Genomic DNA, 22,773 nt, shown 5'->3' with positions numbered 1-22,773 from the left:
CATTGTCTTTATCACGTCCTCTTCCACTTGGGTTGCAGTATACAATGTCTACCGTGAGCTTAAAAACATAGTTCACTATAATAAAGTTTGTAAGAGCCACTGTTATTTATCTTCTTACCCAGGAAGTCCAGACGTCAAAGGTGGTGTTTACTGTTTGACTGGAAAAACAGGGAGGCATCCTTAGCCTCAGCCAAAATGAAAAGCCGTGACAGAAACCCTGTGCTCCTGAAACAAAAACATTCCTCCACTGCATACTTCTCCCTCCATGCCGAGAAATTAAGTTTGAAAACTGACGTAAATATTGGTAATGCTGCTTTGATGAGCCTGAATTCCTCCTAGGGAGGTTAATGAATTAGAAAGAAACACATCCCAGCTGACAGCAAAGGGAGGGGCCAGCTCCTTGGGCTGGTGGCAGCCACAAGCTTGCAGACGCAGATTGGACACGGAGAAGGAGATGGTACACTTGGCCCAGAAGATGGACTTCCGAAAGAAACCATAGGAAAGTGATCCAGGTGAAATGCAGCCTTTGGCCTGACCCTCGGTCCAACTATGCTACTTGCCATTCCTTAAATATTCCTCCTCCTCCTCGGAGCCTTGGATATGCTGTTCCCACGGCCGAGGTTGTCCTCTCTCCCAGTCACCAGCTCTCTCTGGTAATTGACTTTTAATCTTTTAATATTTAATTAAAATTCCATCTCCTTGGTGATGCCAGGCCAGAATACTCCAGGTAACCGACTTGCAAATCAATGAAATTGGATTAAAATCCTGGTTCTGCTTAAACTCCTCAAGTTTCCTTTCGAAACTTGTACAAAAATATAATAATACCTACTTCATAAGACTTTTGTACGTATTAATGAGATACCCCCTGAGAAGCACCTGGCACAGAGCAGGCGCTCAGTAAAAGTGTGTTCCTGTCCTGGCCGGTTTGGCTCAGCCGATGGTGTGTAGGCCTGTGGACTGAAGGGTCCCAGGTTCTATTCTACTTAAGGACACATGCCTGAGTTGTGGGCTCAATCCCCAGGAGGGAGCATGCAGGAGGCAGCTGATCAATGATTCTCTCTTATCATTGATGTTTCTATCTCTTTCTCCTTCTCCCTCCTCTCTAAAATTAATAAAAATATATATTTTTTAAAAGTGTGTTCCTGCCCTCAGTGTGATCACAGAAGTTTCTGGTCTCTATAGTATCGGAGACCACACTCCAAAGTAATTTTTAAAAAATATATTTTTATTGACTTCAGAGAGGAAGGGAGAGGACGAGAGATATATAAACATCAATGAGGAGAGAGAATCATTGATTGGCTGCCTCTGCACACCCCACCCTGGGGATGGAGCCCACAACTAAGGCATATGCCCTGACAGGGAATCCACCATGACCTACTAGTTCATAGGTCGATGCTCGACCACTGAGCCATGTAAGCTAGGCCACAGTAATTTTTTGTTGTCTCTTTCCTCCAATTGATTGTAATCTCCTGGAAAATAAGAAATGTGTCTTATTTTTACCTTTGAATCTTCTGCACTAGAAAAATACTTGGCAGGAGTAGGTACTCAATAAATGCTTAGTGAATGAAGAAAGAATAAGTGAATAAATTCATAAATGAGTAATTAACTCATATCCCCTAATTTTTTAGTCTTTTAGCTGTTGTTTTTTCAGAGAGGTATTAACTTGTACCTTCAGAAACCACATGATGTGTGTGTTTGCATGCATGCATGCATATGCACATGTGTGTATGTGTACATAAATGCAAACATCTGTACGTACATGCATACTGAAGACTGAACCTTTAGAACACATGTGTCAAACACAAGGCCCGCGGGCCAAATCCAGCCCACCGGGCCTTGAAATATGGCCCGCACCGCGCTGTCATCACTGCACTCCGCTGTCAGTTTATGACATTGTCAGTTTATGACTGTTCAGTAAACCATTCGGCCCGCGATTTAGGCTGGATTTTAGATTTTGGCCCCTTCTCTGATTGAGTTCGACACCCCTACTTTAGAAGATAAAGTCAAAGGCTATTGCCTTGGTCAAGGTAGAAGCTGGGTTGGGCAGTTAACTTGCACCATTGCACAGGTGCAAGGAGAGGCACACGTGTTTTTATGGTTGGGTTGGGTGTGCCTGGGCGTGGTGGTTATCAGTCTGACTCCTAGGGCCTGTGTTTGTTATTGAGAGAGGTGTTTCATTCTCACCGATACTACTGTGCGTGGGAGGAGCTCTGTGTATTAAGCCCAAGTGTATTAAGTAGGAATGCCTTAGGCTGCTAATGTCTGCATGGGTAGTTTTTTATGTAGTTGTTTATGGCACTAGATCTGGACTGCCTGGGGGCATTCGGTCTCAGATGACTCAATGGTTATTTCACATTCACCTTTATTTAGTGATGCACTCCTTCCATGCTCACTGTCTGATGATGAATAAAATATGTGACAAGAATTTAATTTCTTTAACCTGCTCGAGGGAATGTGCATGTTCCCTGACACCTAGAGAAGGTCTGGCACATAGGCAAGTATCCATTTATCAATTCATTCATTCCCGTTCATTCACCAAGTATTTACTGAGAATACAATGTGTCCAGCGCTGTTTTAGGTACTGAGCATATAACTATGAACAAGGCAGTTAAGTTTTGGAGTTTAGAGTTAAATATATTATTACTTAGAACCTAGAACCTATATTAGAACTTAAGAACTTAGAACCTATATTATTACTTGATGCACTCTGGAAATACACCAGGAGAAAATAAGAGTGCACCCAGCTGGTTTGGTTCAGTGGATAGAGCATAGTCCTGCAGACCAAAGGGTCCCGGGTTCTCATAGGAAATGCATGAATGATGGGACAGCAGGTTGAGGGAATGCAAGTGTCCATAGAAGAATGTTTTCTGGTTTCGTGAGTGTTATACTTAAGAATCCCTGCCCAGCCTGTAAGTCTCCACTTTTACCCCTTAGGCATGCCTTAGGCACCACATGAAAGAGCTTCTGCACAATTTTCCAGCTGTTTGCAACTTTAATTTTGAAACAGTTGCCTTGAACTATTCCACACATTGCATTAGTTCTTCCTTTTGATTTTCCATTTTCTAGATTAACCTAGAATCTTGAACTTGGTGTTCAGACCCTGCGTTCTTCTGGGCCACAGTCAGTTTTCCATGCATTTACACTTGTTTAGGCTGCTTTGGTTTAACCCCTACCCCAGGTCACCCAGGTCACCCAGGCCCAGGATGTGGGACCTCCAAGCTTGACAGCAGTTTTATGAGGCCACCCCAAATCCAAGAATAGGTTTTGAACAAATACAATGTATTTCAAATCTTGTTTCTCAAAAATTTTCTCAAAGGTATGTACCCATGTAAACCATATATTGAGTTGAATCTTTCTTACTTTCAAATAAAATCTTTCTTGAATTTATTTGTAGTATATCAGATTAAACATTTGTCCTTATGTATTAGAACACATCCATATAAAAATCTTGTGATATTTAGAAACTACCCTACACTTTATTAAAGCGCTCATTTATTAATATCCCAATCCAACCAATCAAAATGAATCTACCAAGCACTCGTTAGGTATATGTCCCTGAACTAAGTAAGATCCCATTTTGATGCTGACAGATATGGGGGTTCCAAGGAGGTTCAATAGGATGAGAAAGTGATGCCATAGGAAATCCACAATAACACAATACATGATAGAAACCAAATTAGTGCGCTGGGTGGTAAGCGTATCTGAATGCAGAGCTGTGAGAAAGCTTGCTGCCGAATGGGCTGGAACCTGAGCTGGGCCTTGAAGAGGAGCTGGGATTTCAGTGGGAAGAGAGGAGGGGGGCAGCCATGGCAGGCCTGGGGGTGCGAACAAAGCCGGGGCCGTGGAGGGACTGCGTCTGGGGAACATCAAAGAGCTGCGGTTGTATGGACTTGGCAGAAGCCTCGGTGGCTCTCAGGAGGCCATTGTGTCCCCTAAACTGCGTGTTCCCAGATAAGAGTGATCGGCCGCAATCTGAAGACCCACATTGAAAAGCTGAGAGAAAAAAGGGGTTCTGGGAGACAGTTTGTTTAACGCTATAAAACTTTAATCACTTTTTTTTTTTTTTTTTTACTGCTAGGGAGAGGTATGCACTTCATTAGTGACTGGACTTTTCATGGTTAGCTTTTCTACCAGGAAAAAAAAAATCTCTTTGGTTGCTTGACACAGGTCACCGTGGCCCTCCCTGGAGGATGGCTCTTTGTGGGTAATTTCACTCACTGCCCATTCCGATTAAGACCTTCAACGGCAGATACTGACATTTTCCCTGAGCGGGTGCTTCTGTGAGCTCCGCTGTGACAGCTCATATTGAAAAGGTGAATCTGTGCCAACTATGTGTCTGATGGGATTTGAAGTTTGGTGTGAAATGGGTTTGGCGCAGCTGTGGCTCGCAGGGTTGTGATTCTCCATCATCTTGCAGAGAAGAATTCACTGTGTTGGCTGAGTGACTTCTAGTTTCATGCCTATGGACTTGTGATGTCCGGTGGTTGGTACCTACCTTCGGTTCTGGGTCTAAGTGCAGGAATGCACATTCATCACAGTGGGATCACTATGGAGATGGGGGTCTGCAAAGGGCGCTCAGAAGAGAGGAGCTGGTGTGGACCCCCATGGTAGGAACTGAGATGCCAGGATTGTATGCAGAAGGATGGCCCAAGTGCAGAAATAGGTTAGAGGTTTGAAGGTTGAGGGCAGGGCAGCAATGCAGCGTGAGAAGTGGTTGGCCAGGCAGGTCTTAGAGAAGGAAGGGGCTGAGGCCATGGGGGATGCCCGGTGCCTGGTGTGGGATGTAGCTGCACCCAAAGGAGCCACCCACTGAGACTGGGCTCCATGCTGTTTCAGGGGGCCGCCCACGGGTGAGGGTGGTGAGCTCTGTGTCAGGATCTCAGGGGAGAGGCATGGCTGGTGGTTTGGAGAGGTCAACGTTGCGAGGTAGGTGACTGGGCCATCGGTGAACCAGGGGCCCGGGGCCAGAGGTCCCCAGGGGGATGTGGGTCACACATTCCGCATGGAGTGGAACCTGAGCGACAGACACTGGCGTGCTGACCTGTGTGAGTGGGATCTCCAAAAGCAACTTTATTTTTGATGAAGTTTCTCTTGGCTTCTAGATTGATACACTCAAGCATGTTCCAGTGAAATCAGGTGTTTTTGTTTTTCTTTTTGTCTCCATGTGTATGAGTGAGTGTGTGTGAAGTTATAGAAACCCTGTTGACTTTATTAAGCACAAGAAATTTTCGTGGAAACGGCCATTCTTTCGACCAGACTGAAGCCTGAAAAGCCATCTGGAATCTGAAACGGCTCTCTCCGTCTCCCTGGGGACACAGGCCTCTCGCTCTGGTTCTCACTGTGCATCAGACGCGTTCTTTCCATCAGGACTCTCTGCTTTTTTGTCTTGCACGAAGGCCAGCGTGGCAGCGGCCCTGTGAGCAATCAGACAGTCCCTGGCTGCGGGGAGGCTAGCTCACGCTTTCCAAGTGGGGAGCCCCTGTGGTGGGAGGGCAGCGGGGCAGCACTGCCCCTGCAGAGGCTGCATCAAGGGGTGAGGCACTGCAGTCCGACACCCTTTGGCATGTGATGGGGAGTCTGACCTGCCTCTAGGAAGCAGCGGACCGGAGGCGGTGCCAGCACGGCTGGCCCATCGAAGAGTGCAGTGTCATATCTGTGGAATGAGGAAGGGCCCCCGGGGTAGTGTGTGTGGTAGCATCCCCCCTGGGCAGGAGTCACACTCTCGGTCCTCAGGTCATCCCAGCGTGCCTTCGGTGCGTGCCCTTCCCATTCCACTGTTCTTTGAGGTGGACCCCCATGTTGTTGACAAGCAGCGGGTCCCTGCCTGTCAGGAGCAGCTGGTCTCACTGCCGCTGGAGACTTGAACCCCATCTCAGTTGGCTGGGGTATGGGGCGGCTCAGTCTCCACATGGTTTTTCAGTTCTGAATGGGGCTGCAGATTCCGAGTTCAGTGCAGAAATAGCTCTGAGAGGCCACATGAGGCAGATAGTGAGGCTTTGAGGGCAGAAAGTGGCCTATTCGTCTTGATTTTGGAGCAGGCACCGAAGATGTAGGGTCTCGGACTGGAACTCAGACAGAAGCCCTCCACTGCAGCCCAGGCCCTTCTCTTCCCCCAGTTCCTGTCCTTCACTGGGAGGGCTCCTCACCTGAGTGCAGACCCTCCAACCTCATCAACAGACACCCATGGGCCATCCTTCCGTCCTAGGGTGTGCACCCCACTGTTACAGCCTTAGCAGAGGAGGGCTGTGGGAGGCCCCAACACTCCTCTTCTGTCTACTCCAGGAGGCACCTGAACCGGCTGAGCCTCTTGCTGGACAAAGATATTCCCGAAAAGGTCACACTAGACCACTTGGAGCCTGTGTGGACTTTCTGGTCCAGTCCTCTCATGATGCCTATGACAGTGTTTTTCAACCTTTTTTGGGCAAAGGCACACTTGTTTCATGAAAAAAATCACGAGGCACACCACCATTAGAAAATGTTAAAAAATTTAACTCTGTGCCTATATTGACTATATATAAAGTAATTCTCTTGAATAGGAATCAAATAAACACAAAGAAAGTATTTTATAATTACTTTATTATGAAATATTAAGTAAACAAAATAGTGAAAAATTATAAAATTCTTGTCTTGTCTACACCTACGGCACACCAGGCAACAGCGGTTGAAAAACGCTGGCCTATGAGACGCTGACGTGAAATGCCTTGTAGGTTCAGGCAGGCAGATAGTGGGGGAATCTTCAGTCGTTCAGACTCTGCTTTCCCCCCAGTTTCCCATCATTATAAGAAAAGGGACCTTCCCTCCCAAAGCAAGTGCACGGTGAACCCAGAATAAACACTGAGCATACTTTTCAAAGTTGAAGTTTCCAATGAGTTCCTTCAATAAAGTATTGATGAAGAGGTTGCTCAATAATTAACGCCGCCATGGAAACCGAAGGCATTCCACTCACTCGGGCGAACTACAGCTTATTTCTATGGCCTGAGTGGGTATTTATTATTATTATTATTATTATTATTATCATTATTATTTTTTAGCAACGCCGTCTCTCGCATTTGAATGAAATCTTGGGCCACGTCAGTGTCTCGCTCTTCCCGGCATTCCTTTTTCCATAGGAAAGAATGCTGCTAATGGCTTTCAGCTAAAGCAAATACTTCTTCCCCTAAGCTTGTCAAACAAGCCAAATATGTTCTTTGCTCTCTTGGAATTTTCTGGTATTTTTACTTATTTATTTTTTAATGGGCAGAGTGTGCCAGACAACGAAGCAGATTGCTGTGTATGTTTCACATGGGTTAGCAAGAAGTCCTAGAGCTTCAGAAGGTTTAAATTAAGCAATTTAGAAGTATTGGAAAGGAATCCCTTTTTAGAAGATTTTTGTTTGTTTGCTTCTTTGGTTTTGTTTTAAGCCAAATGAAAGATGCCTGGGGTGGAAGTTGGGGAGTGGGAGGGGCCTGAGGGAGGATTTACCAGAGAGCAGGAGGAGATTTGGGGGGCGATGGACACATTCATTATTCTGATCATGGCAAAAGTTGCATTGGAGTAATCAAAATGAACTTAATTGTCCCCTTTAAGTATGGACAGTTTGTTTCATGTTAATTATATCTTAAAAAGTTGTTTTTTAAAAAATAAAACAAATGAAAAAAACAGCTTAGACTTTTATATAAAAGACTCAGAGTTGGGGAAGGAGAGAGAGAAAGAATCAGTGACTCTGGCCCAACCAGCATGGCTCAGTGGTTGAGCATCTACCTATGAGCCAGGAGGTCAGGGTTTGATTCCCTGTTAGGGCACGTGCCCAGGTTTCAGTCTAGATCCCCAGTGTGAGATGTGCATGAGGCAGTTGATCAATGATTCCCTCTCATCATTGATGTTTCTCTCTCCCCCTCTCCCTTCCTCTCTGAAATAATAGTAGTAGTAGTAGTAATAATAATAATAATAATAATAATCCTAACTGGTTTGGCTCAGTGGATAGAGTGTCAGCCTGCAGACTGAAGGGTCCCAGATTCAATTCCGGTCAAGGGCATGTACCTTGGTTCCTCTCTGTAAAAAATCAATAAGATATATTTAAAATAATAATAATAATAATAATAATAATAATAATAACAATAATAAAGAATCAGCAACTCTGCGGAATGTGCTGTGTAAAGTGGGGAGAGAGGGAGAGGGAAGCATTGTTGGGAAAAAGCTGCCCTCCAGCTCATGGCTGAACACCAGACCAGAAGACCCAGGCCATGGTCTTTTCTGCAGGAATGGCACGTTTGGTGGCCTCTTCTCCCGTCTGCTTTCATCACACTATCCGCCTTAGGTTTGCTGAGTGCCTTGCTCATTTTTGCTCAAGGTGGGAGGTGGGCTTTCCTTGTGTATTTTTTAAAAATATATATTTATTGATTTTTTACAGAGAGGAAGAGAGAGAAATAGAGAGTTGGAAACATCGATGGGAGAGAATCATCGATCAGCTGTCTCTTGTACACTCCTTACTGGGGATGTGCCCACAACCATGGTACATGCCCTTGACTGGAATCGAACCCGAAAACCTTTCAGTCCGCAGGCCGACGCTCTATCCATTGAGCCAAACTGGTTTTGACACCTTCCTTGTCTATTAAAAAATGACCTAGTTGTTGATCATAGGAGCACAACAAGGACTTGTGTTGATTAAATGTAATTCTCCAGGTTATCGGAAAGGTCCTGGAATGTATAATTATAGATCAAACTCTTAACCATAATCTCTAAGGACTGCTCCAATTCTCACGTTTCACAGGAATTCACCGGAATTCCATCGTGTCGGCTGCTGTGGGACCGAATGGGAGAGAGGTTCAGAGTCAGGCGTTGAGCTTCTGCTGAAACCGGTTAGAAACAGGGTGACCATATGACTTATTATCCCAACAGAGACACTTGGTATTTATGTTGGCAGCACAGACATAAACTGGGGCGGTGCCGGGTAAAGCAGGGCATCTGGCCCCCTTGTTATGAGACTCTTGGACCTTGGTGTCCCCTCTGTGTGTGCCAGGAGCAGAAGCAATGTCCTCGCAGGTAATGGGGTCAGGTCAGAGGATGCCCGCTGCACTGGCCTTCCTTGGAGCTGGAGAGAGAACTGGGGGAGAAAGGAAAATGGGGCTTATTTACTCACAAGGACCCCGGGGGCTCTGGTGGCATGAACTGATTGCTCCTTGCCTGGCCTCTGGGTGACCCAAGCCTTTACTTTTAACCAGAGAAGGCCTGAGCAGTGAGTGAGAAAATCCCACACAAAGGCGGCACATTCCTCCCTGTTTGGAGGAAACATTGGTGAAGACAAGCAGGACTTTCCCGTCATTCAGCTCCCTAGTCAGGATCTTCGCAGAAAGCAACAGTTAAGCAGATGCTTTTATTTATTTTTTAATTACAGAATTTTTTTTTAAATGTGTGCTTCCTTTTTCTGTGCCCTAAAAGGACTGTCATGAGGCCTAAGCAGCTAGAAGGTGACAATGCAAGCACAGACGGCAGTGTCGCAGACCTGAGAATTAGTAAAAGGCCTCCAGTATGAAAATATCTTTAATATCCTGCCTGAGTACCGAAGTGGCAGGATGTCTCTGGATAATCTCCCAGGTCTACAGTAATTTGTTTTTATTACACCGTATTGAACAGATCTTCTAACGTGGCAGCCTTTGCCAAACACGGTGGTGGACACGGCTCTGTGATCTCATGCCTCTCACCCGCCAGCCTGCTTTCTCAGTCCTTGCTTAGCCTCCACCTTGGGTTCTAGCAATATTCAACTTCTGTGGGAACCCCAGCACCCCGCACCGAAGACTCTAAGGCCTTTCTGAACAGTTTATCTCCAGGGTCTTTCCGTTGCCAGGTTCTCTGCAGAGAATGTATTCTTCTTACCTGATTCCTTCTCTTCTAACACTCAGTGGCCCCTGCTTCCAGGAAGCCCCCCCTGACCCCCTCCTTACTCCTCCCAAGGCTATTGCAAAAACCCAATTGGTACATTTTCTCTTAAAACTAGCCCAGGCCTCCAAAGGCCTATTGTTCTGCAGCTTTCTAAGATCGTGGTGATTATTATATGTTCATATAAACTTTCAAAAAAGTATTATTATTCCGAGAGCTGGAGCCAAGGACTTAAGGTTTGTATAATCTGTTCCCCAAATTGATGTCACCAAAAAGTAGCAAAAAGCAGGGCAAGGATTCCTTGTCTTCTCCTCTCTATTACTATGTGTTCTATTATTTTATAATTCTAAATTTACATATTTTATCTGACCTGCATTGAACAAGCATCTAGAGAACGGAACCTGGTGTATAATGTTCTCTCTCTCTCTCTCTCTCTCTCTCTCTCTCTCTCTCTCTCTCTTTCTCTCTTTCTCATGGCCAGCACCGTTAACACAGAGTTGGTGTGTCCAGGGCCTCATGAAATTGCACGTGAACCTGAGAAAACAACCCGTTGAAACATTTCCAAGAAAGACAGGTGGGCAAACGATGGCTGCTGAGAGCACGGGTGACGCTGTTGACACTGCTGCTCTCGAGCTGAGCCCTGCTTTCCCCTTTCCTCCGAGTAAATATGCGCCCGCAGTGGAGAGAAGCAGGTGCACGGACTCTAAGCTCAGGGGTGCTGTCAGCAGGGCGGAATAACACAGGCTTTGTTGACCCCACGACACTGGGCCCATTTTTAGCTCTCCATTCATTTCACCACGTTAGGTCTTCGTTTTCTTGGAGCTGAGAAACGCCACACATTGAACGGCACATTTTCAGGGAAACGATGATAATGTGATGAAAAGGAAATGTTACTTCCAAACGAATAGTAATGAACATTTTTTTCCAAGGCCCTTTTTGCAGAAGCAAGCACCCGGCATTTTTGGACAACTTTGTTCCTGAAGAGTGTACCCCTAAATTAATGAGGGTGTGGAAAGACTGGGGAGAAAAGAACTAGAAAAGTTAAAATATACTTTGTGTTTTTTGCTTTTTTTATTTGGGGGATGAGAAAGAGTGGTGTAGGTCACCAAACCATCCCTTCAGGGTTTCATGGATCTGAGGAGGGACTGAGGGGTGAGTTGCTGTTGCAAAAATTCAGGTTGGTGCATTTTTTCTTAAAACTAGCCCAGGCCTCCAAAGGCCTATTGCTTTGCAGCTCTCTGAAATCTTGGTGATTATTATATGTTCATATAAACTTTCAAAAAAGTATTATTATTCCGAGAGCTGGGAACCAAAGACTTAAGGTTTGTATACTCTGTTCCCCAAAAGCAGGGCCATCAACCCTTTGATTTTTCTGACCGTAGGACAGAATGTTAAGCCGTGTGCTCTATTAAGTGCGTATGAGGTATAATTATTCCCTATTGTACGGATGAACCAATGGAATGGCTAGAATATCCCAGGTCAATGACTCAAAAAGCAAATGGGTGACTGGACAAAGGAAGATGGTTCTGGATCTATCACGCAAAGAACCTCAGGGTGCCTTTTGCCAAAGCTTTCCTTGGTAGAATCCCAAGGCTCAGGAAGGACCAGTTCCAAGTGGGGCAAGGAGGAAGCATTAGGCTTCTGTGGGATCCTCTCTTAGCACCTGCGCAACTTCCGAATTAAACATGTATCGGGAAGGTTAATTAGAGGGCCTGCTGCCAGAGGTGTTTTTAGTTTGTTGTTTTAAATAGAAATAGAAGCCACCGTGGTCACAGCCCCCTGCTTCATGAAGCAGTATCTACTGCTAGCTGTGCCAGGATTGCCTCTGATGGGACCAGATTGAGCACCCAACCCATGGCCAGATGGGAAGGGCTTTGCTTCATCCAAGGATAGTGGTTAGCTAAGCCAACCAGACTAGTTTTCTCTAAAACTATTTCTAGAAAACAGAGCAGATTCCAGAAAGATGGGGCAGACACAAAGACGGGGCAATTCCACTTGGATCTCAAAGGAAGAGTACTGGAGAGGAGAGGTATCTCCAGGCCGGCCTAATCATGTCTGAGCCACCCACATGTCTTTATATTTCTCCATTTTTCTTGAGGTGGCCCGAGCATATCTCTGCTCCTGATAATCGGGGGTCTATGACCACACCCAAAGGATAAAATAGGGATGCATATAACCCTCCACCCAAGAAACTGAGAGAGCAGTTGCTAATCAGAGAGTCTTCATAGAAGGAGAAGTGGAGAACAAAGACACAAACTGCAAAGTGTCCACTCCTTCAAAGCTCCAAACAAATGCCAGAGACTCCTGAGCCAATCCTGCTGCCCCTGGACACAGGCAACCTTACTAAGATCAACTGTCATTGAAGAGGGTGTGCCAGAGATAAAGAACCAGAAGTTCTAGTAATTAAGTGATCCCATCACATTGTTAGGAAGTCAACTTTTGGCCAGAAGGCACCAAATATCTTCCCCAGGATCATCAAAAGCTTTTGGTTTCCTGGAACTACTATTCAAAATTCCAAACCCTGGCTGGGTGGTTCAATGGGTTGGGCTTCAACCGGTGCACCCAAAAGTCGCTGGTTCAATTCCTGGTTGGGGCACATGACTGAGTCTTGGGGATCCATCCCTGGTAGGGGGCATGCAGGAGGCAGCTGATCTATGTTTCCCTCTCACATCCATGTTTCTCTCTCTCCTTTCCTTTCTAAAAAAAATCAATTTAAAAAACCTTAAAATTTTTTTCTACATTTCTGGGTAGAAATTAGAAGCAATGAAATTTTGACAAATTCAGGCAGATAATTAATATATAGTCCATGTAACTTATTTTCTGGAGGGCAGTAAATATGCATTTGTAAAGCCCTTCTTTATAAAACATACAGAGAAATACTTAATTAATGTTTTTCGAAATAGTGGTGGCGTGGATGAGGGTGACAATGAGAGTGCAGATAATTATGAAGAATGCAGTTTCTAAGCACAGAACCAATTTGGGTCGCTTCACTAGTCAATCAAGCCAAGAGCCAGGATGGCAAGGGGGTGGGTGTCCTATGAAGGGTGGTGAAGACGTGTTCTCACCTACAAACGGCCTTAGAAGTCGGCGTTTGGACCTCCCATAACTTGGAGAAGGATGGCATTGTAAAAAGACATCAAACAGACCATACAAAACTAATTGTGTACAGATTTGTAAATTATATAGCAAGACCACACACTTCAATTATATTGGCTAAGTCAATTACATATAATTGCAATTCTAGCTCATATGCTTGCATAATTTAAATTGTACTAAAGCTTTATTTCGTGGAGCAAGTTTCAGCACATGGACATTATAGTTTTCAAGTAACTCTCTAATCATATTGCACAATAAAAATTTTTAACTGCTTTTGCATTAGGATGCTACTTCCTCCACTTTCAAACAGAAAACATGGTCAACTACCTTTATAGTACATAAATCTGGTAAACTGTCCCTGAAACCAACCAGAAATGGTATATTTAATCACCAATAAGTCATGCATCCAAATGAAATCCTAGCTTGGATTTTCCACGGAGCCTCACCGGCCAGGCTGTTTTCAAAAGAAGTTCTTCAGAAAAACCTTTTGAGTTGGTATCAGAACAGCGCAAAAGCCCTGGAGTTGAGCAGAGTTGCAGTCCCTGAAAGGCTGGGGATGTTCAGTAGGAGATTGTTCTCCTAAATACATAGCGTCTGTGAACACAGCATTCCCCAAGTTATCCTGGTAGTTCATGTCTACGTCTACTACGAGTACCTAGAATGCCCTTCCCACTTTTCTTCATCGGTGTCTGACTTCTTTCACCTTCACAATGCCCCACAAGCATCACATACTCCAGATTCGCTTCCCAAGTTAACCATTTATACTTAGCAATTCCTTCTCCAGTCCTTAAACCCCACACACATTTCTAATGTAACGCGTATCCAACGACTCTCACCATTTCTTTACTCTTCTTCCTCTCTGGCCACACTGAAGTTTCTTTTTTTTTTTGGTAGGAACCTTGTCTTACTTATTTGACTTTGTGTTTCCAGTGCCTAGCAAAGTGCTTGGCATGTCTCAATTACCCAATGAGTGATTTCCTCCCCCCCCCCCACGCCCTGTATGATGGAGCTTCTAGAAAAACTAGCTACTGTCATTGCATTAACAAGATTATAATTCATGTCAAGGATGGTAATGACACCACTGCACTCTATTTTGTTTACATTGCATTTATCACATTAAAAATTCCTTTCAACTGTGAGTTTTCTGCACACAAAATTCAAATTTATAGCCATCTACCTCAGCATATAATTTTGGCAAGGGGAAGGGATTGGAGTCTGCATATATGAGAAGCTGCGCTTCATTGCTAAGGTTTTCTACCAGACTATGGCAAAGAGAAAAGGACTATTGACACGTCTCGTTTTTGCTCCAGACAAGTGTCTCTATATCCCATGGTGCCCAATGTCCCTTTCTGCAGAACACTTTGTTATTTTCATTTCTCTGTCACAAAATGAAATTTATTAAGGTATTTTACACGCAAATTTTATACCCTTCAATACAGTGTCTTACCTGCAACACAACAAATAAAAAGCAATTCAATATAAAACTCTCAGTTGCGATACAAGAAGATACAATGAAGTAGTCAGAGGCTTGCTTCTCGTTGCAATGAATAAAGTCAGATTTATAAGTAAGAACAATATTTAACTGAGTATTTCCCACACGTTGTCTTTATAGTTGACATTTTGAAATGAGGACTAAATAAGTACATTTGTTTTATGACCCAGAATATAATTTATCTTTATGAACGTTCTATGGCTGGGTGGAGTGTTCTAGAAAAAGTAATTAGACAACGTTATTTATAGTGTTGTTAAGTGTTTCCCGAGTTTCTGTTTACTGTCCTATCAATAACTAAGAGAATGGTGTTGAAATCTCACATTATTTTACTTCTCCTTTTAGTTTTTACCATTTTCGTTATTTTGAAGCTCTGTTATTAGGTGAGTCAACATTTAAGGTTGTGTGTCTCCCTGATGAACTCACATCTTGGTCATAAAAAAAAAAAAAAAAAGAGTGCTGCATATTTATTCCCAGGAATACTCCTTGTTCTGGAATGTACTTCATCAGATAGTAAGACAGCTCCTTCAACATTTTTTATTTTTTGCTTAATGTTCTCATATATCTTTTCCCACCCTTTAACTTTTAATTTACCTGTTTAGTTGTACTTAAAGTCTTTTTCTCACAGGCAGCACTGTAGTTAGGGCTGGTTCTTTTTTCAATCTGACAATCTTTGTCTTTTAATAGAAGTGTTTAGATTATTTACATTTAATATAAATACTGATATAGTTTGGATCAAATCTATCATCTTGCTATTTGTTCAATTTGGTTTTCCTCTTTTTTATTTTTGCTGCTTTCTTTTGGATTTATTGAGGTTTTTAAAATGATTATTTTTTCGTCACTGGCCAGTTATACATTTTACTTCACTTTTTTTTTTTTTGATTGCCCAGAGGTTCACAGTGTACATCTTGTGAACCTTATCACAACCACCCAGAGGTTCACAGTGTACATCTTGTGAACCTTATCACTTATTACAACCACCTTCAGATGCTGTTATACTACTACATATACAGCATACCGTAAGCACATTACAACAGAGCAGTGTTTCCCAAACTTCTCTCATGATGAGAATCACCTGGTGGAGTTGTTAAACTACAGATTCCTGAATCCCAACTAAGAGGTGCTAAACTAGAATTTTGGGGAGCATATAGGTAAAATTGTACAGAGCACTAAGTTAAGTATACAATTTTACCTATATGCTCCCAAAATTCTAGTTTAGCACCTCTTAGTTGGGATTCAGGAATCTGTAGTTTAACAACTCCACCAGGTGATTCTCATCATGAGAGAAGTTTGGGAAACACTGCAACAGAGCATCTCATTTCTTCTTCCTGGGCTCTGCACTATTGTTTCTTATAGGTTGTTGTCATACATCATGCTATTTTTGTCATACATGCCCTGCAATACATGCAGCCCCAGCTCAGAGCCTCAGGCAAAATGCACTTTGTCCCACTCCCTGCTGAGAGCTGTGACAATACTGTGGACAACATTCAGAAATTAGGGGCCTGAAACTATGGAACATGTAGCTCCACACAAAAAAACACGTTGGATCAGGGGCCACAGATTCAAACCCCTGACCCAAGACTCATGTCATATGGGCTCTGGGGTGAACCAATTAATTTTTTTCCTGAGGCTCAATGACCTCAACTGTAAAAAAAACACTACAAAACAACAACAACAACAACAACAAAACGACACTGCTAGCCTTGTGCATGGAGTTGCTATAAGGATTATGATGAAATCATGTTTGCCAGAGTGCTTTGTCAGCCGCACAGCACCATACACATATACACACTGTGAACATATGCACACTGCTGTCATGGTAACAGGTGATGAGTAAAGTAGGTGGTCTGTTGAAAGTATCCAAAGCATAAAACATCTGTAGACCCCTGGCCTGCACATCTGAATGCAATGTATGTGCTGCCGAGTCAGACAACAGTAAGGTATTGCTGTCAATACTGTTTCCAGTCTTCACTTCCTTTTGGGTTTGTAGTCATTGCTTAGCAATCTAGTGTACATGGGATGAAGTTTGATGATCAAGAGACAGGGCAGTAGGTGCCCACGAACCCCAGCTTCCCTTGCTTGATGAGGGAGCTTTGCCCGGGGCTAACCTTCTCTGTGTTGGGGGAGGTCCCCATGTAACTGTCTCAGACTCACCAACCTGGGCAGACCCAGCACCCCTGTGAATCCCTTACCGTGTAGGGTGGTACCTGACCCGGGGCTGAGAGGGCATGCTGGCTCTGTGATCCCCGCGGGCTGGTGAGAGACGGTCACAGCTCTGCCTGCTGTGTGGGAGCTGAGGATGGGATGACAGCCTCCCTCCGCAGGTGGCGGGCATGTGTGCCTGCGCTAACGAGCACTTCTTGCTGGATCATCAGAATACGATTCCCTTTTTGGGATGGGACGGTGTGGAATCTCATTTCTGTTTGAGGCTTCAGCATCTGTGTTTCATTGTCAGAATAACTGCTCTACAAACAAGAGATCTGGAAAAAAGAACACTTCTCCAGGAAATGATCCATGTGCTGTTGACTTTTACTTTCTGTGGGTCACTTCCTCCTACACCCAGCAGTTTCTCACCAACACTAAATCTGTGTCTTAGAATAACTGGACTAAACTGGTTGTCAGTTGTACTTACAAACTCCTTTTAGTTTATTTTTGTTTGTTTACTTCAATTCTGTGTATACTATGTTAATAATTTTTGTGATTTAGAAAACAACAACAACCCATAAATCACAGTGTTTCCATCATGTAGTCATTATGATGGTAATGATACTAATAATCTATTTTCCAGACTAGTATGAATCAGATTCTTTATATATATGACCTGATGGAATCCTCATCATGTTCTGAGTAGGTGTTATGAGTCGTAGAGGGGTATGTATATTCGTTTAAAGCTATGTAGTTAGTAGCTATCAATGCTGGAACTAGAACATAGGTAGGTTTAAGTCCAAGTCCATGTTCTCTCCACGATACCACACTGTCTCTGGGATGTATATCCCTCTTGGGCTGGGCAGTGGAAATCAGTGCTATCTATGAGTCTCAGGGCAGGTTCCCGTGAGCTTTTCTCTGTAGGGGGGTGGGGTGGAGAAGAGGATACAGGTGGTTCTAATCTTTACAAACCAACGTAGGAAGTCAACTAGGAAGCAGATAACCATGAAACACACTAAGCGCCCATGGCTGGGTCCAGATTTTGGGTAGTCAGATGTAGAACGTAAGCAATGAACTGGGTTGCCTGGTTGAGGACACTAGGCTTTTGGGTTCCTTTTGTCCTCGGAGTAGCCAGAGTAATCATTTGAAAACACAACTCCCAAGGTACTGCTCACACAGGAGTTCCATAAAAAACGAGACATGCCAACGGGAAGTTAATGTTCTGATTTATTCCAACTTCCCCGAGTGTGTGTCCCTCGAAGACCAGGGCTCCCTGGATAAGAGCCCCCAGTGTTATAGAATTGCTGAGTTCCTGAAGATTCTGTCCTAGTAACAGGCTGGGCTCCAGTCACTAAGGACACTCTCCAGGGACCCGCTGGGGGCATTTCTGTTTGGACCACACCTGTGGATGTGCTCCGCTCAGGAGCAGAGCATGAGCTGAGGACAGCGTTGAGGCCAGGCCCCGTTGGGGGTTATCTGCGTGCAGGCAGGCATGCCCTGCCCTGGAGTGAACGGCCTCTCGGTGACGAAAACCCCAGAGCCAGATGTTTCCTACCGAACACAGTGTACCACAGAGAGGTCCGCGAGAAATGTAAATAGAGCCGGCTTTGAAACAATATTCAGCTTATGAAGGGTTTCTCTAGAATGATCGCGTCTCATTATTAAAACCAGAGCATGAAAGAAGGACCAACGTCGCAGCAAATGTTCTAGTTTGGAAATGTCCTCCAGGTGTCCCAGACTCAGAACAAAAGATGGAATAAAGTAACAAAGGAGCCAATTGAAGGACCACCCAAATATTGGCCACGATGAAAAGGAACCCGAGGAAGAAGCCTGTGAGCATCCTAATTATTGTCAGGACTCTGGGACTTAGTGTACGTTAACCAAACTTGACAATGAACAAGAAGCTGATTGTCTGGGATACAGAGCTTGCTACAAAGCTAATGTTGACTTTCCCTTCTTCTGATACAGCACTTTGCTTATGGTTTGAAAACCAGAACTCTCTACAAATACCCTGTTTGATTTTCCCCCTGAAAGCATAAACCCCAAATACAAAGCCCATTAGTAAATCCAAGAAAAAATAATAATTCTTACTAAGTGCTGAGAGTACTTGCCTTATGTGTTATATATTATCTCATTCAATGTACACACACACACACACACACAGCTAAGACAGACATTGTTGTTTGCAGACTCCTGTTTCTAGGTGAGGACAGTGACGTTGGGATAGGTAAGGGGTTGGTTCAGGATCATCCGGATGAGAGGTGGAAATGAGGAAGGTGGGGCTGGAATCCATGCAGTCTTTTTTTTTTTTTTTTTTTTTAATATATATTTTATTGATTTTTTTACAGAGGAAGGGAGAGAGCTAGAAACGTCGATGAGAGAGAAACATCAACCAGCTGCCTCCTGCACATCCCCTTTCTAGGGATGTGCCCTCAACCAATGTACATGCCCTTGACTGGAATTGAACCTGGGACCTTTCAGTCCGTAGACCAACGGTCTACCACTGAGCCAAACCGGTTTCGGCCATGCAGTCTTTCTTAACTGCAGACTTCACAAACCCTTCCTAAGAGAGTCAGGGACCCCTCCCCTCCCTACCCTTACCCCAGCCAACTCTGGGTGGCAGGTCTCAGTCTCCATTGCTGACATTGTTTTCCTGGTGAAGTCTGTTCAGACCGAGGTAGCAACAGTCAGGCAGGAGGCAGGGGGAAGGCAATAGGAGACTAAGTTGTAAGTGAGTGTGGAGGCGCTAGAGTTAGTATTCAGACAACTGTACTTGTTATGAATATTTACATATTAATTTTGTCACCTCCTTCTGATCTCCTTCCCCCCCGCCCCCCAACGAGAAGTTGAACTAGGGCTTCAGCAGCTGGGATCCCCCCGGAGGGCACGGGTCCTTTAAATGAAGGACCGTGATGTTGTCCTGCTGGGCTGTATTTCTCCTATTTCCTGACGGAGCCAGTCAAGCGGGGGCTTGATCAATTAATTAGCTCCACCATCGCTGAAAGCATTAGGTGTTCGTTACCAAAAGCCAAAAGGATTCTCACTTGACTCTGACTGCATTGATAAAGCAAATCTTCTTTTGTGTTCCTGTAGAATGGAAGACCAGTCCTCTAGTGCCTGATTGGAAACTGGGTGGCCATGTCCCCAGCCTGGGCAACCCCCTAGCTTGACACCCTGCCATCATGCCGGCCGCTGGCCTGAGCATCCCTTTCTGACACTTGAGCTACCTGAGCTCTCAGCGAACGGAACGGCCTCAGCTTCTGGGGGCCCTCGAGGGTTCTCTCTGGATCCTGCCAGGCAGTTCGGAACGGGTAAGTAAAACCCCTTTCTACAGTATTTTCTATAAGCCGACTCCTCGGCTGAAGCCACGGTTGAATTGTCTCTGAGGATGAGCATGAATTTTCTGTGGACTGTGAAACACCCTGCATCCGGGGCACTAGCACTGGTTGGCGTGTGTGCCTGAAACAGCTTGGAAGAGTCAATCAAGCGAGTTTTCCTAGTAGATACGTTCCAAGTCTCCCTGTGATCCATCCTAAAATGGTTAGAATCGGAGCTGAGAATGTCCTTCCTTTGCAGGCCCCACTTCTTATTTCTCCTGTTTTTTTGTTTTGTTTTCTGCTACATGTCCCTGTCCACTTAAAATGATCCTTTACACACTGACGTCCAATACTTGGTAGTCACATACCCCAACGCTCCTCTCCCTCACCCTGTGCGTCCAGCTGGCGTGATTATCCCCACTTAACAAACGAGAACACCCAAGGTCAGAGGGCGGCGGCCACATCACTCACACCTGGAGCCAGTGGGCTCCCGCTGGGCGCAGGGTCATGTGAGCCTCCCGCCTTCCCCTTTCCACGGACACGGGGCCAGCGGGTCTGTTTAGTGCTGGGTTTGGGGGCTTTTGTTTTGCTTCTTGGGGGATGAGGTTGTGGCCCACAGAGTAAGAACATAGCACCAGCCCGCCATAAAAACTCAAACTAGAAAACAGAGATCACTTTTTAGGATGTCAGGAGAGCAACTGTTCCATGCCGCTCAGAATAATTATGGGAGCCAGCCTCCTTTGGCACCTCCACGGAAACACCTTTGGGAGTGATGGTGTCACTGCTCTCGTGACACTGCAGCTGACCGGGTCTGAAGTACTGAGTGCGTTTGGGCCAGGGCAGATGTTATTCTTCGGGCTGATCACTTCCCCTCATTGTGTCTGCAGCACGGTCCCTGAAACACAAGGCCATCCCTGCAGACTTCTGGTACCTGATGGAAATTTTCCTGGACGCTCGTCTACTTCCTGGCAGCAATTTGATGGATGCAGAAATACGAACCGAACATGCCTTCTGGTTTTGACGGGTCCTCCAATTACAGCGTGCTGGCCCCCAAACCTAACAGCTGGCATGCGCAAAAAGACCTGGAAATGTCATCGAATAAAGTTTATTTGAAAAAGTGTCCACCACAAAATGTTATTTTGACATCTGGTTAAGACATAAGCAGCTAAAGTAAATCTGTTTAAACACCCTCAATTTCATACTTTTAAATTGATGGGTTGTACAAAATTGCCTCACCTGACTTGATTTACAGTCACACTTCCAATCCTAAAAACCTGTCTTGTATTCTAATCACAAAAATCTTATGTCCAACTTAAGAACTAGAACTTTACCAGTAGCACTGAAATCACTTGTGGACACACTCAGATCCTATTCTTTTATCACCTAAATCTAGAAAAGGGATACTATATGTGCATTTCCTTGCTGTTTATAATTTTTACTAGAGGCCCAGTGCACAAAATTCGTGCACTGGGGCAGGATGTCCCTCAGCCCAGCCTGTGCTCTCTCCCAGTCCAGGAGCCCCATGATTTCCCTAGAGGTAGGCCCTACATACTCACTGGGGGCTCTGTGATGGATCCCCCCCAGAGAGGGAGGCTCTGCCCACCAGCCACAGCGCCGCCGCCAGGTAGCCTGGGCCTTTGGGGTGATCCATCGCAGGGCTCCACGATCAATTGCCCCAAAGAGGTAGGCCCTGCCCCCTGGCCGGGTCTCCACAGTGGATCACCCCTGTAGAGGAATGCCCCACCCACCCGCCGCAGCCTGCCAGTCAGTGGCCTGGGCCTCCTTCTTTGGGGCAATCATGGAGCCTCTGATTGATCAATTGCCCCACTGACTAGTGACCTGGGCCTCCCTCTGCAGGGCAATCATTGGGTGATGGCCAGGCCCCCAACCAATCACATCGCACCCACCTTGGCCTGGCACCAGTGGGTGTCACAGAATGGTCGTACCACTATGTGGTTGTTTGGTCAATTTGCATATGTTGCTTTTATTATTATAGGTATTGCTTAGAGATACATACTTCACAAGAAAAATATTATTTGGTTTGTTTGTTAGAAAGCTTAACAAAAATAATTTCTCATTGTATAAAAACTGCTGAACTTGCTTTTTTTCACTCAACTTTATGTTTCTAATGTGCATCCCTGTTTTTTTTATTAACATTATTTACCATCAAGGAACATAGAATGAGTAGGGAGATAACAGACCTATTGAGCTGTAAATCTGGCCCAGTGGTCAGCAAACTGCAGCTCTCTAGCCACATGCAGCTCTTTGGCCCCTTGAGTGTGGCTCTTCCACAAAATACCACGGCCTGGGGAAGTCAAGTTTGAAGAAGTGGCATTAGAAGAAGTTTAAGTTTAAATAATTTAACTCTCAAAGGAAACTTCAGTCGTTGTACTGTTGATATTTGGCTCTGTTAACTAATGAGTTTGCTGACTGATCTGGCCTATCACTCTATGGACATTTTCTTCTGCAGGGCCCTAAAAATACCAATGGGGCACAAAGATGTAAAATTTCACATGGTTCCTTTGGGTGGCTGTCATCTGCTTTACACATGGATGATTGTTTTTGCCTTCACATTAACCCCCTCCCCCCTTTAAATGTGGGGACTGTTCTTTTGTAAAGTTTTACTGCATAGAATCCTTACATAGTAAGTAGTAAAATGTAGACAATACCTCAATCAGAACAATAATTACACTTCTTTTACTCTGATTTGCTAAACATATAGATGGTCAGGATATTTATAGGACATTTTCCCGCTACCCCCCGAAAAATATATAGTAATAAATATAGGCTCAGTTGCCAGTTTGAACCCTGGAAGAAATTTCCTAGTGATACTTGTCCCTTCTCTTCTCCCAGAAAAATGCTTTTGGTGCA

The 22,773-nt window shown here is 44.6% G+C and overlaps 1 long non-coding RNA gene across 1 annotated transcript; it reads left to right on the top strand.

The window, feature by feature from the left end:
* Positions 1 to 433: 433 nt before the first annotated feature.
* LOC311626246 lies at positions 434 to 21,022 on the top strand. Its single transcript, XR_014795659.1, has 4 exons — positions 434 to 653; positions 10,337 to 10,429; positions 19,679 to 19,896; positions 20,790 to 21,022. It is a non-coding gene; the product is annotated as an uncharacterized lncRNA (long non-coding RNA).
* The last annotated feature ends 1,751 nt before the right edge of the window (positions 21,023 to 22,773 follow it).

The sequence above is a fragment of the Pipistrellus hanaki genome (assembly GCF_964339955.1).
Source record: "Pipistrellus hanaki genome assembly, chromosome: 7".
Classification (NCBI taxonomy): Eukaryota; Metazoa; Chordata; class Mammalia; order Chiroptera; family Vespertilionidae; genus Pipistrellus; species Pipistrellus hanaki.
The sequence above is the reverse complement of the archived record's forward strand: the minus strand, read 5'-3'. Positions and strand labels throughout refer to the sequence as shown.